This window comes from Ranitomeya imitator, chromosome 5, assembly GCF_032444005.1.
Source record: "Ranitomeya imitator isolate aRanImi1 chromosome 5, aRanImi1.pri, whole genome shotgun sequence".
Lineage (NCBI taxonomy): Eukaryota > Metazoa > Chordata > Amphibia > Anura > Dendrobatidae > Ranitomeya > Ranitomeya imitator.
The window spans coordinates 308113890-308127268 of record NC_091286.1 but is presented as its reverse complement, the minus strand read 5'-3'; positions in this window follow the sequence as shown (position 1 = coordinate 308127268).

The window sequence follows — 13379 nt, the reverse complement described above, 5'->3', positions numbered from 1 at the left end:
AAGCCGAGGAAAAAGACAAGTCAATGCCCATCCTACCACAAAAGGCTCGCCAAAACCTCGAAACAAACTGGGAACCTCTGTCAGAAACGATATTCTCTGGAATGCCATGTAAACGAACCACATGCTGGAAGAACAATGGCACCAAATCAGAGGAGGAAGGTAATTTAGACAAGGGTACCAAATGGACCATCTTAGAGAAGCGATCACAGACCACCCAAATGACTGACATCTTTTGAGAGAAGGGAATATCTGAAATAAAATCCATAGAGATATGTGTCCAAGGCCTCTTCGGGACCGGCAAGGGCAAAAGCAACCCACTGGCACGAGAACAGCAGGGCTTAGCCCGAGCACAAATCCCACAGGACTGCACAAAAGTACGCACATCCCGCGACAGAGATGGCCACCAAAAGGATCTAGCCACTAACTCTCTGGTACCAAAGATTCCAGGATGACCAGCCAACACCGAACAATGAACCTCAGAGATAACTTTATTCGTCCACCTATCAGGGACAAACAGTTTCTCCGCTGGGCAACGATCAGGTTTATTAGCCTGAAATTTTTGCAGCACCCGCCGCAAATCAGGGGAGATGGCAGACACAATTACTCCCTCTTTGAGGATACCCGCCGGCTCAGATAAACCCGGAGAGTCGGGCACAAAACTCCTAGACAGAGCATCCGCCTTCACATTTTTAGAGCCCGAAAGGTACGAAATCACAAAGTCAAAATGGGCAAAAAACAGCGACCAACGAGCCTGTCTAGGATTCAACCGCTTGGCAGACTCGAGATAAGTCAAGTTCTTATGATCAGTCAAGACCACCATGCGATGCTTAGCTCCTTCAAGCCAATGACGCCACTCCTCGAATGCCCACTTCATGGCCAGCGACTCTCGATTGCCCACATCATAATTTCGCTCAGCAGGCAAAAACTTCCTGGAAAAGAAGGCGCATGGTTTCATCACCGAGCAATCAGAACTTCTCTGCGACAAAACAGCCCCTGCTCCAATCTCAGAAGCATCAACCTTGCCCTGGAACGGAAGCGAAACATCTGGTTGACACAACACAGGGGCAGAATAAAAACGACGCTTCAACTCTTGAAAAGCTTCCACAGCAGCAGAAGACCAATTGACCAAATCAGCACCCTTCTTGGTCAAATCGGTCAATGGTTTCTCAATGCTAGAAAAATCGCAGATGAAGCGACGATAAAAATTAGCAAAGCCCAGGAACTTTTGCAGACTTTTCAGAGATGTCGGCTGAGTCCAATCATGGATGGCTTAGACCTTAACAGGGTCCATCTCGATAGTAGAAGGGGAAAAGATGAACTCCAAAAATGAAACCTTCTGAACACCAAAGAGACACTTTGATCCCTTCACAAACAAAGAATTAGCACGCAGGACCTGAAACACCGTTCTGACCTGCTTCACATGAGACTCCCAATCATCCGAGAAGATCAAAATGTCATCCAAGTACACAATCAGGAATTTATCCAGGTACTCTCGGAAGATGTCATGCATAAAGGACTGAAACACTGATGGAGCATTGGCAAGTCCGAATGGCATTACTAGATACTCAAAATGGCCCTCGGGCGTATTAAATGCAGTTTTCCATTCATCGCCTCGCTTAATACGCACAAGATTATACGCACCACGAAGATCTATCTTGGTGAACCAACTAGCCACCTTAATCCGAGCAAACAAATCAGATAACAACGGCAAGGGGTACTGAAATTTAACCGTGATCTTATTTAGAAGGCGGTAATCTATACAAGGTCTCAGTGAACCATCCTTCTTGGCTACAAAAAAGAACCCTGCTCCTAATGGCGACGATGACGGGCGAATATGCCCCTTCTCCAAGGACTCCTTCACATAACTCCGCATAGCGGCGTGCTCAGGCACAGATAAATTAAACAGTCGACCTTTTGGGAATTTACTACCAGGAATCAAATCGATAGCACAATCACAATCCCTATGCGGAGGTAGGGTATCGGACTTGGGCTCATCAAATACATCCCGGTAATCAGACAAGAACTCTGGAACCTCAGAAGGGGTGGATGACGAAATAGTCAGAAATGGGACATCACCATGTACCCCCTGACAACCCCAGCTGGACACAGACATGGATTTCCAATCTAATACTGGATTATGGACTTGTAGCCATGGCAACCCCAACACGACCACATCATGCAGATTATGCAACACCAGAAAGCGAATAACCTCCTGATGTGCAGGAGCCATGCACATGGTCAGCTGGGTCCAGTACTGAGGCTTATTCTTGGCCAAAGGCGTAGCATCAATTCCTCTCAATGGAATAGGACACTGCAAGGGCTCCAAGAAAAACCCACAACGCCTAGCATACTCCAAGTCCATCAAATTCAGTGCAGCGCCTGAATCCACAAATGCCATGACAGAATACGATGACAAAGAGCAGATCAAGGTAACGGACAGAAGAAATTTTGACTGTACTGTACCAATGGTGGCAGACCTAGCGAACCGCTTAGTGCGCTTAGGACAATCAGAGATAGCATGAGTGGAATCACCACAGTTGAAACACAGCCCATTCAGACGTCTGTGTTCTTGCCGTTCAACTCTGGTTAAAGTCCTATCGCACTGCATAGGCTCAGGTTTAAACTCAGGTAATACTGCCAAATGGTGCACATATTTACGCTCACGCAAGCGTCGACCGATCTGAATGGCTAAAAACATAGACTCATTCAGACCAGCAGGCATAGGAAATCACACCATGACATCCTTAAGGGCTTCAGAGAGACCTTTTCTGAAAATAGCTGCGGGCGCACCTTCATTCCATTGAGTGAGTACGGACCACTTCCTAAATTTCTGACAATATACCTCTATCTCATCCTGACCCTGACACAGAGCCAGCAAATTTTTCTCTGCCTGATCCACTGAATTAGGTTCATCGTACAGCAATCCGAGCGCCAGGAAAAACGCATCGATATTACTTAATGCAGCATCTCCTGACGCAAGAGAAAATGCCCAGTCCTGAGGGTCGCCACGTAAAAAAGAAATAATGATCAAAACTTGTTGAACTGGGTCACCAGAGGAGCGAGGTTTCAAAGCCAGAAATAGTTATTTTTGAAACTCAGAAATTTAGTTCTATCTCCAAAAAACAAATCAGGAATAGGAATTCTCGGTTCTAACATAGAATTCTGAACCACAAAGACTTGAATATTTTGTACTCTTGCCGTGAGCTGATCCACACATGAAGTCAGACCTTTAATGTCCATCGCTACACCTGTGTCCTGAACCACCCAAATGTCTAGGGGAAAAAAAAGGCAAAACACAGAGCAGAGAAAAAAAAATGGTCTCAGAACTTCTTTTTTCCCTCTATTGAGAATCATTAGTACTTTTGTCCTCCAGTACTGTTGTGAAAGGTAATTCAGTACCACAATGGACATAGAGGTCAGAACACATACAGTGACCTGACAATAACCCAAAAACATAGAACGAGCTCTGAGACGTGGGAACTCTGCTGACCGCAATCCCTAATCCTCTCCAACACACTAGAGGCAGCCGTGGATTGCGCCTAACGCTCCCTATGCAACTCGGCACAGCCTGAGAAACTAGCTAACCTGAAGATAGAAAATAAGCCTACCTTGCCTCAGAGCAATACCCCAAAGGAAAAGGCAGCCCCCACATATAATGACTGTGAGTTAAGATGAAAAGACAAACGTAGAGATGAAATAGATTTAGCAAAGTGAGGCCCGACTTTCTGAACAGAGCGAGGATAGGAAAGGTAACTTTGTGGTCAACACAAAACCCTACATAAACCACGCAAAGGGGGCAAAAAGACCCTCCGTACCGAACTAACAGCACGGAGGTACACCCTCTGCGTCCCAGAGCTTCCAACAAGCAGGAAAAAACAAATAGACAAGCTGGACAGAAAAAACAGCAAACAAAATAGCAAAGCCGAACTTAGCTATGCAGAGCAGCAGGCCACAGGAACGATCCAGGAGGAAACAGGTCCAATACTAGAACATTTGTAATATCAAAGTCTAGCACTCAACTTCAGTAACCGTAGAAACAATTGTAAACGTAGAAACGATTTATTTGTAGCACAAGAAACGTTTCAGTCCCTTGGGACTTTCATCAGTCACTACAACAAAAAAAGGAAGGAAATAACAAAAAGCAAGTACAACCTGTACAAAAATAACTAAAGTATATACAAGGAGAACACAAATAAACAGACAAGGTTTACATGAAGTTATAGGTCAAAATATATGTGACATATACATTATATGTGAGTATAAATGAGGAAATTGTAGCAAATAGCCAGGCTAAGTGTCACTCGGAGGGGAAGACGTGAACGAGCCAGTGGACAGGACTAAGAGGATGAGGGTGGAGCCAAAGGACATGCATATCGTGCTTGTGGAGGCCAACTATGAGCAGTGATATAAAGCTGAACAAGTAGTGGCTAAGCAAGGCATAACATAGCCCGGTAGGGTGTAGATACGATGAACGAGCCTGACCAAGTTATTATCCAGAAGTGGGAGGAGAACCGGTGATAAAAGAAAAAAAGAAAAAAAGAGAGAAGAAAAAAGGAAGAAAATAAGAAGAAATAGAGAGTACGAGCAGACACACATACCGTGCCTATGTAGGCCTGAGAGGCAAATCCAATGTAACTGAATATGATATGGATAGATATGGCGCCTAAACAAGAGGGGAGCAGAGTAAAATAAGGATAAGAGCACCATACAGTGCAGGAACACAAGGGGATACCCCCTGATACTCACATCCGTGGGTCGCCCTAGTATAGATAGAGTATAAAGAAGCACGCTGTAAGGAGATACAGAGAGGGTTATAATAGAAGTGTGGAAACACAGCCAGTGTGAGAGGAGAAGTAACCAAAACTGGTACCTGGAGTGCGTGTGGAATATGGTGGAAAATGTCCACCTATCGGGTAAATGACCCGTGACTATGGAGGAGAACAAGGGAAAAACAAGGGTTAGAATAATAAACCAACGAGAGAGGTGTAATGGCAGGAGTAGAAACCGCTGTAGAAGGATTACCATAGGATCCTGGATGGGGAGGGGAAGAGAAGAGAGACCACCTCGAGACACGGCGTCCACCGCAAGTCTGAGAAGTGGTGGAGAACGCCGAGTTAAATAGCGCCAAAGGAAGGCGCCGAGACCCGGGGGCGGAGACTCCTGACCGGAAGTGACGAAACGCCGGCCGCTGTGGAACGGAAGAAGATGGTGGTGCGGTTCACCTAGAGAGTGCGTTCCACATCGATGCCAGGCGCATATACTACACAGGAGGGCGGGGTATAAGAGATGGGAGGGCTACAAGACGATGATACAAAATGCAGGAAAGTCATGTATAAGGGGAATAGGGAAGGGGAACGAGAGGGAGATGTAATAAGAGAAATATTGCATGAGAAAAGGAGAAACCTAGTCAGAGATAAATAAAAAGAAAACGGAGGATTATATATAAGAGAATATGGAAGGTAAACATATAGGAATAAAAAAGAAAAGAAGGAGTGGGATATGTCAATAAATAATATAGGGGAGTAGAGAATAGTATCCAGGAGTATAGCATATGGTACTGACAAAAGCGAGTGTCTATGTATCCGTAAGATCCCAAGGACTAAGATGCATATAACAGTAATGTATACATAAGAGAGCAGTCGTGAGATGAGTGAACTAGTTGTGCCTAGAGAGGATCGTGATGAGGAGTCCTTCGGTGGATATTGGTTGCCAAGACATGCCAGGTGAAGGGTATAGAGTGCCCGTCATTTTAATAGAGGCGATTCTAGGAAAAACAGAAACATATATTAATATTGCATACAAAATGCCGTAAATACAGTGGACAAAGCTGAATAAATTGCACTAAGTAAAAACTGACAACTCATATTCTCTATTGAGACCCTTCGGTGTCAATGTATCTAATGTGTGGATCCAATATGCCTCCCGTTTTTTTAGGGTGAGGATCCTGTTCCCGCCCCGGCGTGGTGGTGGTACCTGTTCTAGAATTAGAAATTTTAGCTGAGAGATATTATGTCCTGCAGTGGCAAAATGGTGAGGTATAGGTAGAAGGAGGTTCTTACACCGGATAGTCGATTTATGTTTCGACACCCTATCACGAACGGATTGTGATGTTTCACCTACATAAAGCAGGCTACATGGGCACTTTAAAACATACACCACATATGATGAGTTACACGTAAAAAAGCCTTGAATTTTGTATTCCTTTCCCGAGCGTGGATGTGTGATGGAATCCCCCTTCAGGACATTGTTGCACTGTGCACAATGGAGGCAAGAGATCTATTCCACGGGCACAATACCAAAGGGTACAAAGGATTGTATCCGACAACTGAGACTAGGGAATCACGTATAGAGGGCATGACAAGGAAATTTCAGGCCAGAGGTTATCCTCTTGCTCTGTTAGAAAATTCCCGGACTGTATCCAACACCCCCAAGAGAGACAACATGAAACGTATCCCATTTGTACATGGATTTCATCCGTCCGTGTACATCTTGCATAAAGCCATACGTAAACACTGGCCGTTACTCTCCACAGCCCATCCGGATGTTCCTGAATTTAAACAGCCATTTTTACCTTGCTTTAAACGGGCCCCTAATCTTCGAGATACCCTGGTCAAAGCAGACGTAGGCCCCAACACCGTCACACGACAACTCTTTCTTAATACCCCAAGAAAAGGTACTTTCCCATGCCTCCATTGTGCACAGTGCAACAATGTCCTGAAGGGGGATTCCATCACACATCCACGCTCGGGAAAGGAATACAAAATTCAAGGCTTTTTTACGTGTAACTCATCATATGTGGTGTATGTTTTAAAGTGCCCATGTGGCCTGCTTTTTGTAGGTGAAACATCACAATCCGTTCGTGATAGGGTGTCGAAACATAAATCGACTATCCGGTGTAAGAACCTCCTTCTACCTATACCTCACCATTTTGCCACTGCAGGACATAATATCTCTCAGCTAAAATTTCTAATTCTAGAACAGGTACCACCACCACGCCGGGGCGGGAACAGGATCCTCACCCTAAAAAAACGGGAGGCATATTGGATCCACACATTAGATACATTGACACCGAAGGGTCTCAATAGAGAATATGAGTTGTCAGTTTTTACTTAGTGCAATTTATTCAGCTTTGTCCACTGTATTTACGGCATTTTGTATGCAATATTAATATATGTTTCTGTTTTTCCTAGAATCGCCTCTATTAAAATGACGGGCACTCTATACCCTTCACCTGGCATGTCTTGGCAACCAATATCCACCGAAGGACTCCTCATCACGATCCTCTCTAGGCACAACTAGTTCACTCATCTCACGACTGCTCTCTTATGTATACATTACTGTTATATGCATCTTAGTCCTTGGGATCTTACGGATACATAGACACTCGCTTTTGTCAGTACCATATGCTATACTCCTGGATACTATTCTCTACTCCCCTATATTATTTATTGACATATCCCACTCCTTCTTTTCTTTTTTATTCCTATATGTTTACCTTCCATATTCTCTTATATATAATCCTCCGTTTTCTTTTTATTTATCTCTGACTAGGTTTCTCCTTTTCTCATGCAATATTTCTCTTATTACATCTCCCTCTCGTTCCCCTTCCCTATTCCCCTTATACATGACTTTCCTGCATTTTGTATCATCGTCTTGTAGCCCTCCCATCTCTTATACCCCGCCCTCCTGTGTAGTATATGCGCCTGGCATCGATGTGGAACGCACTCTCTAGGTGAACCGCACCACCATCTTCTTCCGTTCCACAGCGGCCGGCGTTTCGTCACTTCCGGTCAGGAGTCTCCGCCCCCGGGTCTCGGCGCCTTCCTTTGGCGCTATTTAACTCGGCGTTCTCCACCACTTCTCAGACTTGCGGTGGACGCCGTGTCTCGAGGTGGTCTCTCTTCTCTTCCCCTCCCCATCCAGGATCCTAAGGTAATCCTTCTACAGCGGTTTCTACTCCTGCCATTACACCTCTCTCGTTGGTTTATTATTCTAACCCTTGTTTTTCCCTTGTTCTCCTCCATAGTCACGGGTCATTTACCCGATAGGTGGACATTTTCCACCATATTCCACACGCACTCCAGGTACCAGTTTTGGTTACTTCTCCTCTCACACTGGCTGTGTTTCCACACTTCTATTATAACCCTCTCTGTATCTCCTTACAGCGTGCTTCTTTATACTCTATCTATACTAGGGCGACCCACGGATGTGAGTATCAGGGGGTATCCCCTTGTGTTCCTGCACTGTATGGTGCTCTTATCCTTATTTTACTCTGCTCCCCTCTTGTTTAGGCGCCATATCTATCCATATCATATTCAGTTACATTGGATTTGCCTCTCAGGCCTACATAGGCACGGTATGTGTGTCTGCTCATACTCTCTATTTCTTCTTATTTTCTTCCTTTTTTTTTTTTTTTCTTCTTTCTTTTTTTCTTTTTTTCTTTTATCACCGGTTCTCCTCCCACTTCTGGATAATAACTTGGTCAGGCTCGTTCATCGTATCTACACCCTACCGGGCTATGTTATGCCTTGCTTAGCCACTACTTGTTCAGCTTTATATCACTGCTCATAGTTGGCCTCCACAAGCACGATATGCATGTCCTTTGGCTCCACCCTCATCCTCTTAGTCCTGTCCACTGGCTCGTTCACGTCTTCCCCTCCGAGTGACACTTAGCCTGGCTATTTGCTACAATTTCCTCATTTATACTCACATATAATGTATATGTCACATATATTTTGACCTATAACTTCATGTAAACCTTGTCTGTTTATTTGTGTTCTCCTTGTATATACTTTAGTTATTTTTGTACAGGTTGTACTTGCTTTTTGTTATTTCCTTCCTTTTTTTGTTGCAGTGACTGATGAAAGTCCCAAGGGACTGAAACGTTTCTTGTGCTACAAATAAATTGTTTCTACGTTTACAATTGTTTCTACGGTTACTGAAGTTGAGTGCTAGACTTTGATATTACACATATTGACGGTTTGGGAACCTAAGTCTTAGCACCATTTTGTGAGCTGTGCACACGGTGTTTTCTTTTCACGTGTACTCTCCTATACGTGTGGCACGCCACTAGGTCATGTCCACCCTTCCGACTTTTTCATATAATGCAGAGGAAACTGCAAATATCCTCGCTCAGTCTAAATTGTCCAGTGATTTCCTCTCTATACCACCACGGGAAACCCGAGGTAGGGATTTAGAGCGAGAACTCAGGTCTCTGGTCAACCTTGAATTACATTGTGCCACACTGACCGAATATCTTCGGGTGCAACGCATCCCTAGAGGTTTACGGGTTCCTCTGCGCCCCACCTTGTTTAGAGAATCACCTGATTTTTGTGTTAAATTTGAACATATTCTTAACAAGTGTTCTTTGGATCTGATCACGTTAACAGTGGAACATCTCCAGCGTGCTATCTCGGATAACTCAGAAAAAATTAAAACGATAGAAGCTCAGTTATCCACGACCGGCACACCAGAAGAACTCGCTTCCCTGAAAACTGAAATCCAGGACCGCATCAATCGCCACAAAAGGGACATTGAAACGAGAAAGCGTAATAAATTTGCAAGGGACGCGGAGGACTATAGAAATAACCGAGTGTATCGATGGCAGGACAGCTCTTGGCGTACCAACACACGAGGAATTCAGCCCATCTCATCAGACGTCTCCACCTCGGGTTCGGACCACGAACAAGGATCCTCCTCTTCTATTCTTCCTCCATCTTTTTTAGGCTCACGTCGTTACCCCAGAAGAAAACCCGACGGGGACAGGGATCCAAGAAGAAACCAGGAGCCAGGCCGGACAACCAGGTCAAAGGTACGGACAATTTGGTGATCAATATCTGTTCCAGAACTCTAAGTGTGGCCGAACAGTCCCTATTACAAAAGGGACTCTCATTTTGTCCATCTTATCGTTGTCGGACATTTGATCTTGATATGGATCTCCAGCGTTTCTTTCGTCAAATTAGATTAAAAGCTTATTTTGCCACGACACCGGCCTTTAGCGAAAGGGGCACTGATGTCAGTGATCCTAAAGTTCTGTCTTCTACTTCCTTGGGATTACGCCTGAAAAGTCACTTTAGGCCCCCACAGTCATCTCATGCGGTTGAAACCTTTATTGGTTTCATACAGGACTCATTCTCCTCTTTTAAAGAGGACGTGGTGAGGGGCACTCTCTTCTATCCGCCAAACCTTTCGGTGGAAGAGAGACATTCCCTCAGGAATTTACAGGACGACAAGTCCATTATGATCAAACCAGCCGATAAGGGTGGAGCTTTGGTCATAATGGATAAAACCATGTATTTATCAGAAATCATGCGCCAGCTTAGTGATGCTTCAATTTACAAAATACTTGATAGGGATCCATCACACCAAGTTCACCACGAGATTGAGGTTATTTTACATAAATATACTAATCTTGGGGTCCTAGACCAAAAAACGTGTGAGTTTCTGACAAATCCTAACCCTATTACACCAGTTTTTTACACGTTACCCAAAATTCATAAAAATCTTGAAAACCCTCCGGGTAGGCCAATTGTGGCCTCCACTGACTCTCTGCTATCCCCTATAGCGAGATACCTTGAGAAAATACTAACGCCACTTATTAAGGGATCTAAGTCTTTCCTCCTTGATACAGGCTCCTTTCTCCACCTCATCCGTGAAATCCATCAGATACCCTCTGAAGCTCTATTGGTGACCCTCGATGTCAGGGACTTATATACGTCTATCCCGCACAGTGAGGGGGTGGACTCTGCCCGCCGCCTCTTGGAGGGTGCGGAGATGAATCCGGATCAAATATCACTCTGTACCGAACTATTGAGACTAATTCTAACTTCTAATTTTTTCTTATTTCAAGAAACTTTCTATTTACAGGTAAGGGGGACAGCCATGGGGTCTCACGCAGCGCCTCCATATGCTAACGCCTATATGATAGACTTCGAGGAAAGCGTCATCTATAGAAATTCCCTCTTTCAGGATCATGTTATCCTTTGGAAAAGATACATTGATGATGTGTTTTGCATTTGGCATGGGTCTGCTGAGTCTCTTGATAACTTTTTTGCCATCCTTAATGTCTCATGGCCTGGTATTGAATTTACTATCAACACGAGTCAGGACAAGATTAACTTTTTGGATACACTGGTTATTAAGGACAGGGACGGCCGGTTGAGTACTGATTTATATTTCAAAGATACAGACCGTAACAGTCTGTTACACTTCGATAGCCTACATCCTCCCTCAACCAAGAGATCTATTCCACGGGCACAATACCAAAGGGTACAAAGGATTGTATCCGACACTGAGACTAGGGAATCACGTATAGAGGGCATGACAAGGAAATTTCAGGCCAGAGGTTATCCTCTTGCTCTGTTAGAAAATTCCCGGACTGTATCCAACACCCCCAAGAGAGACAACATGAAACGTATCCCATTTGTACATGGATTTCATCCGTCCGTGTACATCTTGCATAAAGCCATACGTAAACACTGGCCGTTACTCTCCACAGCCCATCCGGATGTTCCTGAATTTAAACAGCCATTTTTACCTTGCTTTAAACGGGCCCCTGATCTTCGAGATACCCTGGTCAAAGCAGACGTAGGCCCCAACACCGTCACACGACAACTCTTTCTTAATACCCCAAGAAAAGGTACTTTCCCATGCCTCCATTGTGCACAGTGCAACAATGTCCTGAAGGGGGATTCCATCACACATCCACGCTCGGGAAAGGAATACAAAATTCAAGGCTTTTTTACGTGTAACTCATCATATGTGGTGTATGTTTTAAAGTGCCCATGTGGCCTCCTTTATGTAGGTGAAACATCACAATCCGTTCGTGATAGGGTGTCGAAACATAAATCGACTATCCGGTGTAAGAACCTCCTTCTACCTATACCTCACCATTTTGCTACTGCAGGACATAATATCTCTCAGCTAAAATTTCTAATTCTAGAACAGGTACCACCACCACGCCGGGGCGGGAACAGGATCCTCACCCTAAAAAAATGGGAGGCATATTGGATCCACACATTAGATACATTGACACCGAAGGGTCTCAATAGAGAATATGAGTTGTCAGTTTTTACTTAGTGCAATTTATTCAGCTTTGTCCACTGTATTTACGGCATTTTGTATGCAATATTAATATATGTTTCTGTTTTTCCTAGAATCGCCTCTATTAAAATGACGGGCACTCTATACCCTTCACCTGGCATGTCTTGGCAACCAATATCCACCGAAGGACTCCTCATCACGATCCTCTCTAGGCACAACTAGTTCACTCATCTCACGACTGCTCTCTTATGTATACATTACTGTTATATGCATCTTAGTCCTTGGGATCTTACGGATACATAGACACTCGCTTTTGTCAGTACCATATGCTATACTCCTGGATACTATTCTCTACTCCCCTATATTATTTATTGACATATCCCACTCCTTCTTTTCTTTTTTATTCCTATATGTTTACCTTCCATATTCTCTTATATATAATCCTCCGTTTTCTTTTTATTTATCTCTGACTAGGTTTCTCCTTTTCTCATGCAATATTTCTCTTATTACATCTCCCTCTCGTTCCCCTTCCCTATTCCCCTTATACATGACTTTCCTGCATTTTGTATCATCGTCTTGTAGCCCTCCCATCTCTTATACCCCGCCCTCCTGTGTAGTATATGCGCCCGGCATCGATGTGGAACGCACTCTCTAGGTGAACCGCACCACCATCTTCTTCCGTTCCACAGCGGCCGGCGTTTCGTCACTTCCGGTCAGGAGTCTCCGCCCCCGGGTCTCGGCGCCTTCCTTTGGCGCTATTTAACTCGGCGTTCTCCACCACTTCTCAGACTTGCGGTGGACGCCGTGTATCGAGGTGGTCTCTCTTCTCTTCCCCTCCCCATCCAGGATCCTAAGGTAATCCTTCTACAGCGGTTTCTACTCCTGCCATTACACCTCTCTCGTTGGTTTATTATTCTAACCCTTGTTTTTCCCTTGTTCTCCTCCATAGTCACGGGTCATTTACCCGATAGGTGGACATTTTCCACCATATTCCACACGCACTCCAGGTACCAGTTTTGGTTACTTCTCCTCTCACACTGACTGTGTTTCCACACTTCTATTATAACCCTCTCTGTATCTCCTTACAGCGTGCTTCTTTATACTCTATCTATACTAGGGCGACCCACGGATGTGAGTATCAGGGGGTATCCCCTTGTGTTCCTGCACTGTATGGTGCTCTTATCCTTATTTTACTCTGCTCCCCTCTTGTTTAGGCGCCATATCTATCCATATCATATTCAGTTACATTGGATTTGCCTCTCAGGCCTACATAGGCACGGTATGTGTGTCTGCTCATACTCTCTATTTCTTCTTATTTTCTTCCTTTTTTCTTCTCT